At 56.3% G+C, this 12175-nt stretch overlaps 1 pseudogene; it reads right to left on the reverse strand.

Annotated features, from left to right (window-relative positions):
- Positions 1-2291: 2291 nt before the first annotated feature.
- Positions 2292-11349, reverse strand: LOC117004441 (annotated as a pseudogene).
- Positions 11350-12175: the final 826 nt, after the last annotated feature.

Genomic DNA, 12175 nt, shown 5'->3' on the forward strand with positions numbered 1-12175 from the left:
CTCAGGCGTTCGGTGATGGAGCTGCTGCTGCAGCGGGGGTGGCACAAAGCCTCAGTCCCCGAGGTTCCCGGTGATTCCTGCGCTTCCCCGCAGTGACTCTCGGTGATTCCCACTCACTTCCGGCAATTCCTGGTGACTTCTGGCTGTTCCCGACCGTTCCCGGAAATTCCCTGTGACTCTTGGCTGTTCCCGGTAATTCCTGGTAATTTCCGGCCGTTCCTGGTAATTCCCGACAATTCCCGGTAATTCCCGGCCGTTCCCGGTAATTTCCTGGCAATTCCCGGTCGCTCCCGGCCTTTCCCGGTAATTCCCGGCAATTCCTGGCCGTTCCCAGTAATTCCTGGTAATTTCCGGCCGTTCCCGGTAATTCCCAGTCGTTCCCGGCAATTTCCGGCCGTTCCCGGTAATTCCCGGCCGTTCCCGGTAATTTCCCGGTAATTCCCGGCCGTTCCCGGTAATTCCAGGCAATTCCCGGTAATTCCCGGCCGTTCCAGGCAATTCCCGGCAATTCCCGGCCGTTCCCGGCAATTCCCGGCCGTTCCTGGTAATTCCCGGTAATTTCCCGGCAATTCCAGGCCGTTCCCGGTAATTCCCGGCCGTTCCCGGTAATTTCCGGCCGTTCCCGGTAATTCCCAGCCTTTCCCGGCCGTTCCCGGTAATTCCCGGCCGTTCCCGGTAATTTCCCGGTAATTCCCGGCCGTTCCCGGCAATTCCCGGCCGTTCCCGGTAATTCCCAGCAATTCCCGCTAATTCCCGGTAATTGCCGGCCGTTCCCGGTAATTTCCCGGCCGTTCCCGGTAATTCCCGGCAATTTCCGGCCGTTCCCGGTAATTCCCAGCAATTCCCGCTAATTCCCGGTAATTGCCGGCCGTTCCCGGTAATTTCCGGCCGTTCCCGGTAATTCCCGACTGTTCCCGGTAGTTTCCCGGCCGTTCCCGGTAATTCCTGGCAATTTCCGGCCGTTCCCGGTAATTTCCCGGCCGTTCCCGGTAATTCCCGGTAATTTCCCGGCCGTTCCCGGTAATTTCCCGGCCGTTCCCGGTAATTCCCGGTAATTTCCCGGCCGTTCCCGGTAATTTCCCGGCCGTTCCCGGTAATTCCCAGCCTTTCCCGGCCGTTCCCGGTATTTCCCGGCCGTTCCTGGTAATTCCCGGCAATTCCCGGCCGTTCCCGGTAATTTCCCGGCCGTTCCTGGTAATTCCCGGCAATTCCCGGCCGTTCCCGGTAATTTCCGGCCGTTCCCGGTAATTCCCGATAATTCCCGGTAATTTCCGGCCGTTCCCGGTAATTTCCCGACCATTCCCGGTAATTCCCGGTAATTGCCGGCCGTTCCCGGTAATTCCAGGCAATTCCCGGCCGTTCCCGGTGCCCGGGGCTCGGTCGCGCCGTTCGCTGCCGCCCTCTGGCGGCGGCACCGCAGCAGTGAAGGGAAGAACGGAGGGAATCGCCCTGAAGCGCTTCCAGCGAAAACTCTGAGGAAAGTTGCATTTAAAACCGACTACTCTAAAACTTAACGTGATATTACGTTTGTCAATACCCGGAATTAAGTGCGTATTCTGAGGGAGCAAAGCCAACTCCCTTGTTTTGGAACCAAAAGAAGTTTTTGCCTTATGCTCATATTCACTTATCAATATAATGGCTTTTCTGTCAGTCATTTCACAGTTCGGAGTTCTTCACTCAATATGCTCAGAAAAGAAATATTCTTGTTTATTGATTTGCCTGGCAGTTACTTTAGTTAGGCTGGGGCTGCTGCCAGCCCTGCCCCTGGACAGCACCAGGACAAGAGCCGAGAGCCCGAGCTGGAAGCGTTCCTTACCTCCAGTTAAGCACCACAGAAGGAATTGTATCATTTAAGGCAACGAAGCTGGAGCAATGAGGGGTGGGAAAGCTATTTAAAAAGCAACTGCACTAAAATATCACCATGCTTACACAACTCAGAAATAAAATTTCACTTTGCCTCAAACTACACATTAACCTCCATAGCTCAGAGCCACTGGAAGAAATTTCTGCTATGTTTGATTTTCACATTCATTTATGGTTTTGCTAACTTTCCTTGACAGTCACCTTATTTCCCATTTTTCCTTTCCTAGGCCAGACTGTGTCCCTGCCACCTTGGAGTTGTAGCTGTGCCCTCAGACTCCCGAGAGAGCCAGCACAGAGTGGGGAATGCAGCGCCCACAGTGCAGCCCCTGGGCACCAAACCCACCCCAAGGCAGCCCTGGCTCCTCTGCTGCTCCAGGGCCAGGCTCTCACTGAGCAGAAATGCAGCAATGCAGCCCCCAGCTCCCTTCTCACCTGCTGCAGCATGACCAAATCCAAAGAAATTGGTTCTGCAGTCCGGAATCCCATTCCAAACCCTGCTGGGCCTCAGCTCCCAGGGTGAATCCCTCTTCTCAGCACACCAGGGGAGCTGCCCTCGAGGTTGGGGCTGTCTCTAATCCTCAGGTCATTGCTGGCAGCTGCGGGCACCATTCCCCGCTGGGGACACGGCTACCTTGGCCCCAGCTGTGCCGTGCCCCACGGGATGGATCCAGCCTGGCACAGAGGGGTCCCCGGGCAGTGCTGGACCCTCGGCCTGGCCACAGCTCGTGGCATCCTGCCAGGCACAATTTTTAAGACAGTCAAGGTGCAACTTAGCCATCAGAGCACCAGGTTGGAAAAACAAAGGCCAAGGGCCCAGAGAGCAAACTGCAGGAGAGACTGTACCCTGGGCTGCACCCTGGGCACATCTCAGGCAACGGGGTCTATTCTTGTTCTTGTTTTTGAGCACGCAAAAACACGCTCAGAGCTCAAAGAGCCAGACCAGAGGGGTTGGTCTTTCATGCTCATGTCCATCACATGTGGAACATCTGGGACCCACAGAGCATGGGGGTGAGACAATGCTGTGCGTGGGTTTGTGTTCAGGGCTCTGGTAGGACAGAGCTGGGCAGGGCTGGGCTCAGAGCAGGTCCTTGGTGATGGCCGAGGGCAGAGCCTCCCGTGCCACGCTGGCAGTGCCCAGGCCTGACCAGCTCCGTGTGAGCAGCACCATCACCTGCACCGTCCTGCTCAGCCCCGGCTGCCCGGCGGCTCCACGGGCCAGCACGGCCAGGGGGCCAGGCTGGGCCGAGCTGCTGGGCACCCGGGGGGGTGTGTGGCACCTGGGGAAGTCACTGAGGCGCTCAAAGGCATCGCTGCAGCTCCTGCAAGCGCCGGGGCGGCCCGGGGATGGGAAGGACTGGAGCGCAGTGCCCCGGCAGCCGCAGCACAGGAGCTGCAGCAGCACCCTGTCCTTGGAGAGCAGCTGGTGGAAGCTGGGCTTGAGGAGCAGGTACACCAGCGGGTTGTAGAGCGTCGAGGACTTGGCAAACACAGCCGAGAGCACGAAGGCCAGCGCTGGCACCTGGCTGGCATCCCCGAGCAGCGCCCACAGCGCGAGCACGGCGTAGGGGGTCCAGGCAGCCAGGAACCCCAGGCACACGGCAACGCTCAGCTGCAAAAGGAGCAGAGGGAGATGGAGGTGCCCTCAGCTGCCTGCAGCGCTCAGGGGATGCTGACACCCCCCAAAGTCAGCCTCATGCAGCAGGACCCTGAGCAGCCTCACATGCTCAGCTGCTGACCTGTACTGCAATGTCAGAGAGCAGGGCAGCAGCTCAGCACACCCCGTGCACAGACCTGCTCCAGCTTCAGGGCACTCACACCCTGTCCCACCTGGGAAACTCAGGAACAGCCTCAGCTTGCTCTGGGAGATGGGTACAAGAGAGACCCAGTGACCCGGCTCAGCATCAGACCCCAACAGCTTTTGGCAGCTGGAAATCCCTCCAGCAACCTGTGTGACCTGGGAGGCCTGGGCTGTGCTCAGTCCTCATCCCCTGACTGGATGTGGATGTTTCCTTTGAAGCCAGGCTTGCAAGCTCTATTCTTTCGTGCTGTATTTTTTAAAGGTTATTCAGGGTTTTTTACTTATCCTTGGTAAATTATAGTATTAGCTTGTAGTCTGGGGAACAATGACTCATGCAAGCTCCTTTATGATCTTTTCCAATGTAATTTAAAATAAAAACTCCTCCACCTGATGGCTTTAAATGAGGAGCAATGTGTTGTTACCCACAGCGACACAAACGCCTGGAGAATTCACCAGGAGCAGTGGATGCTGGGCAGGAGGGTCCTGCTGTCCCCCTGCTGTCCCCCTGCCCGTGGGCAATGGGCTGGGCAGGGCACACGGGACCCTGCAGCCCCCTGACCCTGGTACCTGGATGAGCAGCCCCTGATTCCTTTTACCTCGATGAGCAGCCCCAACTCCCTGTACCTTGAGGAGCACCCCCTGATTCCCAGTACCTTGAAGAGCAGCCCCCAATTCCCAGAACCTTGAGGAGCACCTCCCAATTCCCAGTATGTTGAAGAGCAGCACCCCCAATTTCCAGTACCTTGAGCAGCAGGCCGTGCAGGCCGCGGGCCCCGTGCCGGGGGGACGTTCGGGTCCAGGAGGACATGTCAGGCCTTGGGGGTGACGTGTGAGGGCGGCAGGACGTGTCAGGCTGGCAGGACGTGTCAGGCTGGCGGCACCAGCAAGGCCGGGGGGCCGAGTGCCGCCTCACGGCTCTCCGCGACACGCACACCGTCCACAGGATGAGCGCGTAGGACACCAGGATGAGCAGGCAGGGCAGCAGGTAGCAGAAGATGAGGAGGAGGAGGATGTAGAGCGTGTTTTCCCTGCTGGAGGCCGCCCAGGCGATGCAGCAGGCCGTCCCGTAGGGCTCGGGGCCGTAGCTGCCCCACCGGGCCAGGGGTGCCGTGGCGAAGGCCAGGGCGTAGGCCCATACGGCCAGCAGCAGCACCGCGGCGTGGCTCCGCGAAAACCTGCTCCCTGTGGGGGGACAGGAGGGCTGCCGTGGGCCAGGGACAGCACAGAGAGGGAATTGCACCCTGAGGCACCCCCAGGGAACGCCGGGGTCTGGCCATGCAGCCCCTCCGAGCCTCGTGGGGTCACTGCTCCTCTAGGCCACCCAGACCCCGTCACTCGAAGGACTTTCCCTCCCTGCAGAGTAAAGCTCTGGGGGAAACGTTTTGTTTTCGTTTTTGTCCCAACCCCCATCAAATCTCAAACTCTCTGATCTTCTAAGACTCACTGAAAAGTGCTAAATCTTCAGACATACATTCAAGCAACATTTTGCTTTGAAACTAAGCAACTAAAAGCACAATTTGATTTGCATTTTCCTCTCAGAAGCTGGGCTGGGCTGTAGACAAGCCCCAAGAGCCAGGCTGCCAAGCACTGGCTGATCGAGAGCAGGGGCTGTGCAGGGAAAAGCCACCATCACCTGGGCTGCCTTTCCACAGCCAACTTACATCTTCATCTTTCCTCCCACCTCTCAGCCACCTCCTGAGCTGTTGTGCTGGCATATAACCAAGGTGACTTTGCTCCAGCATTGTCCTTGAGGCACTGAGAGCTGCTGGGGACACGCTGGTGGCTGGCAGCAGCCGCTGGCTCGGAGCACATGGGCAGTGAGTCAGGGGAGAGAGGGATAGAGGGACCCCGGGGTGCTGGTCTGCAAACCAAACTTATGTGTGATTTCCCATTTTGTTTCTATTTTTGGTCTTTAACGCAAAGTCTGTTCTGAAGATAAATGCTAGAGGGATTAGAGCCGAGCTGAGGAAATTTAGAACTCTGAGTTGGAGAAGGAGCTGTGTAAGGAACATCCACGGGCTCCCTCACCTCCTCAGGTGCTCTCTGCAGTGCAAACCTTCACCTTGGCTCCGTGGAGGACATGCAGGTGAAAACAGGGCTACAGGCATGAGCTGCCACACTGCAAACCCAGCCCTCCTGTATTAATTATCTCAGCAAATTAAATACATTTAGCCTATGGCTCTCCCACCAGGGACCAGGGGAAGCAGCTCTTGTTGCTCTGCCAGAGCTTGTGGCTTCCCAGCTGCAGCCTGCTCTGCTCTAAGCTTGTGTGTATGGACATTCAAAAACCTGCAATCTGCTGTGATACAGCCACACAGATGTGGCACCTGGGGACATGGTCTAGTGCTGGACTTGGAAGTGCTGGGGTAACAGCTGGACTCAATGACCCCAAAGATGTTTTCCAGCCTAAACTTGTTTCTGTGATTCTGTGACTCTAAATATTGACTGGGGAAAGGTTGCTGTGGGGCAGAGCTTCCCCTGAAGAGATGGATCCGGCTCGTTAAAAGAAAAAGGGCTCTGTTAACAGAGAGCGGTGTGAGTGAGGATCAGATAACACATCCCAGCACCTACCATATGCCGGGTAACAGACCTTGAGGCAGCACACCGTGCTGAGCACCGTCAGGCTGGCCAGGCTGCACAGCCCGAACAGGACCCCGCAGAAGGCGTAGAGGGTGCACACAGCCTGGTCGAAGAGCCACCTGCAAGGAGAGCCTGCAGGTGAGCCCATCCTTCCCCCAGGTGGGGGCTGACAGCCCTGCCCCTTATCCTTCCCCCAGGGATGACAGCCCTGTCCCTTATCCTTCCCCCAGGGCAGACAGCCCTGTCCCTCGTCCTTCCCCCAGGGCAGACAGCCCTGTCCCTCGTCCTTCCCCCAGGGCTGACAGCCCTGTCCCTCGTCCTTCCCCCAGGGCAGACAGCCCTGTCCCTCCTCCTTCCCCCAGGGCTGACAGCCCTGTCCCTTATCCTTCCCCCAGGGATGACAGCCCTGTCCCTCGTCCTTCCCCCAGGGATGACAGCCCTGTCCCTCGTCCTTTCCCCAGGGCTGACAGCCCTGTCCCTCGGCTGCACAGTAGGCTTCTCCTTTGTGGGAATTTCCCAGGGCTGGGATTCCTGCACCAGAGCAGGGCACATGTGGAGAGGTTCCAATGGGCTGCACAGGTACCAGCACCTGGCCAAGGAAATACTGGCATGGCCTTGCCCCTGATTTGTTCCCTGAGCATCCCAAACGTGCACCCTGACCCACAGCAGCTCCCACCACTGCAGTGCCAGCTTGGACACCCAGCACCAAACCCCTGTGGCAGTGTGAGGAACTGGAGGGACAAGGAGCAGCAAACACTCACTCTGGGATGGCTGTCTGGCAGCTTACATGTGCCCCCGTGCCCTCTGCACTTGCCAGAGACCTCCTGACTCCCAGTTTGCAAACTGGGCCACTGGCCAGCGCAGAGCCAGCCCCCTGAGGTACCTGTGTGCAAAGAAGGAGGAGGTGGCCAAGGGGAAGAGTGTCACTGTCATGCTCAGGTCACTGATGGCCAGGTTGACGATGAAGAACTCGGCAGGTTTCAGCAGGGACCTCTTCTGATGGGCCACCAGCAGCAGCAGTGAGTTCCCAGACAGGGACAGGATGCCTGTGGAGGAGGCAGAGAATGCTGCTGTGTGTGACAGAGCCAGCACAGGAACCAGGAGCGTCCTGAGATGTGAAGGAAACACTGCACAAGTCTGCAGAGAGTGGGGAGGGCTCCAGGCTTCCCTCTCTGGGGTGGGCTGAGCAGGGGAGCCCAGGGGACTCACAGAGCTCTGTGAGCACATCTGGAGCTGCTTTACGTTGGATCAGATCCCTTCCCCTTGCTGAGATCCTCAGTTTGGTAGGAGGGCAGAGATGGGATGAGACTGCAATGGGCTCTGGGTGCAGGAGCTGGCCAAAGACACTCGTTGCAGCTGGAAGGAGCAAGGGGACACTTCCTCCCAGCTAGATAAATAACAGGAGCTGTGTGTGACTGCTCCTCTGATGTGGGGCCAGGGAGCTGGGCCCCTTGGCCTTCCTCATTTCTTCCTGGCAATGTCACTCCTGTGAGTCTGCACTGTCCCACATCATGGTAACAAAATAAACAAGAAGAAAGGCATTATAAAGATCAAGGAAAATCCAGACTAAACAAAAGAAGGCTCTTTGTTTGCTATTAATGTATTTAAATCAACAGTGGTGATTAAAGTTTTATAAGGAGGGCTTTCTCTTTTTCATTACATAATTGTGATTTCATGGAAAAGAGGTTTCAGTGTCCTCAGAAGAGGAATCTTTGCTGCTCTTGGGGCAGGTTGGGCAGGATAAGAGCTCCTCACTAATGGATTAGGCTGCAAATTAATCTCATGGTAAGGACAGCTTCCAAAGCCACTGAATGGCTGACACTAAGGCTCCCCTCAGGAACAGGACTCCCACGTGGGATCTGGCCAAATCCAGAGCTTTGGAGTCACTGGAGAGCAGAGTACTGAGATGTTTATCCTTCTTCCCAGCCTCACAAGGCATTTTTCCCACAGAGCGAGGCTCACATCTGTGCTAAGTGAGCTTTAGTGGCTTTACCAACTGCTGCTGAAATCAAGGGCCAGCTTGAGCTCCTAATCCCCCTCAACGGACCTGAAGCTGGGGGTACCAACAGAGCCCTTGCCTGTCTCACCTCAGGTGGCTGTGGTAGGAGTTACAGCATGTTCCTCAAACTTATGCAACTTCTCAAATATTTAAAGTATAACAGGCACTGGCAATTCACCTGAGAGGGGAATGCAGACACCAGATCATACTTCTGAGTAACATGGGAAGGGTCAGGTTAATTATTCTGCTAATGACTGGACACTTCTGGAAGCATCAGTGGCTGAAAATGCCTGACTGACTCTAGCAGGCAGCTGGGCAGGGACACAGGCACCAACAGGGCATCTTTCCTTACCAAAGACTAAATAGAGAGTGCCAAAAATCAGGTCTTGTCTCTCTGATAAGGTGGAGGTGAACACTGAGCTGTTGGACACATTCCCCATCTGTAAAGCAAGATACAATGGAAGTGAGAGTGAATTCTGGCTAATGAGGAGTGCCCAGCTCCTCCAGCTCCCCAGAGGACGTGGGGACACATTCCTGGCCAGCAGGATCCTCTGGCCAATGCTGCCAGGGGCACTGAGAGGCCTGGGATGGGATCAGGCTGGTGATCCCACTTGGTTACCGTTCCTTCAGTCACAGATTTCACTGTGAGCATCAGCCTTTGGTCCATTCTCTTGGCAAGTCCCAGCCTGGTGTGACTGCAGCAGGTATTGCGTGTTTGGACACAGGGATTGGCTGCTCAGAGCAGCCCCCAGGGGTGATGGGTGTCCCCAGGGGTGATGGGTGTCCCCAGCACACCCCCAAAGCTGGCAGCCCCTCCACAGAACACCCTGGATGCTCAATGCTTCACAACCCAATGGAAATTATCTTTACCCTCCGGTGCTTTTCAGAGTTCTGTGTACAGGGACAAGTGATTTTTATCTCCATGTACAGACCAAGTGACTCTGGACATGAGAATGATTTCTTCATTAAGCTAACTGGAAACAGCCTTCATTTAGAGCTGGGGAAATCACTCCTGAATTTCTCATAATGCACAGTTCTCCCCTAGGCCATATTTGCTCTTCCTCAAGAGCCCTTGGAAGTAGCCAAGCTGAACACAGCACATGCACATCACTTCTCCAAGAGGCTTTAAAAAAACATTTGTGCATTCAGAACACAGAGCCAGGAGAAAAGAAGGGACTGTGATCACACAGCTGCACTGGTGATGAGAAAGGACAAGGCCCAGCACAAACAGTCTGGAAGGAATTGTTCCTGCTCCTCAGCACACATGCAGCAAGGGAGAGAACTGGCAAAGCTTGGAGGATTTGATTTCCTTCAGATCCCTGGCACGTCTCCATCCTGCATTACATCAGGGGAGCTGCAAGTGTCCTGGGAGATCAAGCTGGTGAAAAGGACCAACAATGACAGGAGAGGAATTTCTGTTTCTGACATATTACTTAGGATAAAGCCTATTTCCATGATTGTGCTGTGAAGCACACACCTCTCATTCCAACACAGAACTGATGAAAATGCTTCTCTTACACTGATCAGCGCTCTGATGTCACCGACACACAGACGATAAATCAGTTTTATAGAAATAGGGAGAGCCATCCCTTTTGTGTCCAAAAGGAAATCATAGATTGGATCCTCCCATCAAGGTGCTCCCTCAGATGAGCATGTGATGGGGGCTATCTGCACAGGCCTCCTCTCTGCTCTCACCTCTAGTGGCGAGTCACAAACTGCAGAAATGTCAGTGCAGGCACCAAACACACCCACAGTCATTTCTGATAGAAACAGCCACTAGAGTTTTCTTCTAACTCAGAAATATTCCAAACACATAACTGTGCTCCATCAAGACTAAATCTGTGACTCCTCTGGGAGGGATTGAGCCCAGACTGTCCCCGGGGGTACAGCCAGCACAGTGCAGCCTTCAACATCAAACTGCTCAGCCACGTAGTCCCTGGGCACCAGAGCTGCTGAATTTGATTTAAACTCCATTGCTCAGATGCTGTTCTGAGAAGAGACAGACTGTGAAAGCTCCTTTCCCCTCAATTTAATCAGACTTCAAAATGAGATGAAGTTTTCCAAGCAGCTGCTGCCACAGGTACATTCTGAGGGAAGCCTTGTGTTCTGTACCCCAGCTCTCACTCCTGTGTTCTCAGGGAGACTCAAACCTAAACCCAAACCTCCATCCCTGTCTGTGTCTGGTGCCTGGGAGGACGCTGGGCTGGCCTGATCACATGCACTCTGTCTACAAGACAAAAATAATTTCATTTTGTATGATTGCCAACTTTGCCCTTTTCTCCTCCAGACCTGAACAGCTGCTTTTCTTCTGCAAACCTGCCACAAAGCCAGAGCCTGCCTTGGAGAGGAGGAAGAAACCTGATGAGCCTGGAGACTCCTGAGCTCCAGAGTCTCTCAGTAGTGAAGGGCAGGAATCATTTTCTGCAATTCCCAGTTCAGGGGAAGCTCAGACACTGTTGCCTACCCAGCAGAGTGCAGGCTTTAGAAAGGCACAGAGCAGTAAAAGCACACAGCTGAGAAGTGCTCAGGGTCTGAGGGACAGAGCAGTGTGAGGACAGGCACCCCTACCCGGAATTAGAGAGTTCTGCTGTGCCAGGGCTGCCTGTCCCCACCGGCTACAGACAGTAAAATCTGCTTTCTGCCCAGTTATCTGGGACTCCTGCAAACCCCTTCCCGGGGAGCTCAGCCCTGCTCACACTCTGAAGTGTGTCAGTCAGTCAGTCAGTCACTCACTCACTCCCTTCTCCCACCACCGGTGCCCAGGGCAGGTCTGGGGGGACAGAGCAGCCCCTCCCGGTTCCCCCGAGCCCCCTGAACCCTCGGGAGCGTCCCCACAGCCCCCAGGGGACTCCCAGCCCTGCTGCACCAGGGGACACCCGCGGGGAGCCGCGTCCTGCGCACCCCGGGCAGCCTCACCCTTCCCGGGGAGCCCCCGGTGCAGCCCGCTCGTGTCCCCGCGACGGGAACTCACCGGGGCTCCGCCACGGGCTCAGCACCGCCGGCAAGGGACAGCTCCGCTGGGCTCCGCTCCGTACTGACACCGCTCTGTCCGTCCGGCACCGATCTGTCTGTCCTGCACCGCTCTGTCCGTCCGACACCGATCTGTCCGTCCGACACTGATCTGTCTTTCTGACACCGCTCTGTCCGTCCGACACCGATCTGTCCTTCCTGACACCGCTCTGTCCGTCCGACACCGATCTGTCCGTCCCGCACCTCTCTGTCTGTCCTGCACCGATCTGTCCTGGCACCCCTCTGTCTGTCCTGCACCGTTCTGTCCTTCCGTCACCGCTCTGTCCTGACACCGATCTGTCCGTCCGGCACCGCTCTGTCCTTCTGACACCGATCTGTCTGTCCGTCACCGCTCTGTCCTTCCAACACCGTTCTGTCCGTCCGACACCGATCTGTCCGTCCGACACCGCTCTGTCCTGACACCGCTCTGTCCGTCCCGCACCGCTCTGTCCGTCCGGCACCGATCTGTCCTTCCAACACCTCTCTGTCCTTCCAACACCGCTCTGTCCTGACACCGCTCTGTCCTTCCCGCACCACTCTGTCTGTCCCTCCCCTCTCTGCCCCTCAGCCCGGTCACCCCAGCCGCGCTCCCTCACTCCACGAACCGGCCGTGGAGCCGCGATTTTCACCGCAAGAGAAGCCGAGGCACGCGGAGGGGATGTTAAAGCAGAGGAGGGGATGTTAAAGCAGCGCTCTGTGGCCTCAGCATTGCCGGGCTCGTTTTCAGCTCTGTTTGGCCACCCCTCTCCTGTGCCCCGAGGGAGACAGGCTGGGCACTCACTCACCTGTCCCTGCAGACCCACCTGGCCGCTGGGCAGGACCCCTGAGGGGCTCCAAGGACATGCTGGGAGTGGCAGGGGGGATGAGGGCGTGGGGATTGTCGCACTGAGTCTGTTTCCAGTCAGAGCTGGGTTTTGTTTTCCACA

The sequence above is a fragment of the Catharus ustulatus genome, chromosome 17 (assembly GCF_009819885.2).
Source record: "Catharus ustulatus isolate bCatUst1 chromosome 17, bCatUst1.pri.v2, whole genome shotgun sequence".
Taxonomy (NCBI): Eukaryota; Metazoa; Chordata; class Aves; order Passeriformes; family Turdidae; genus Catharus; species Catharus ustulatus.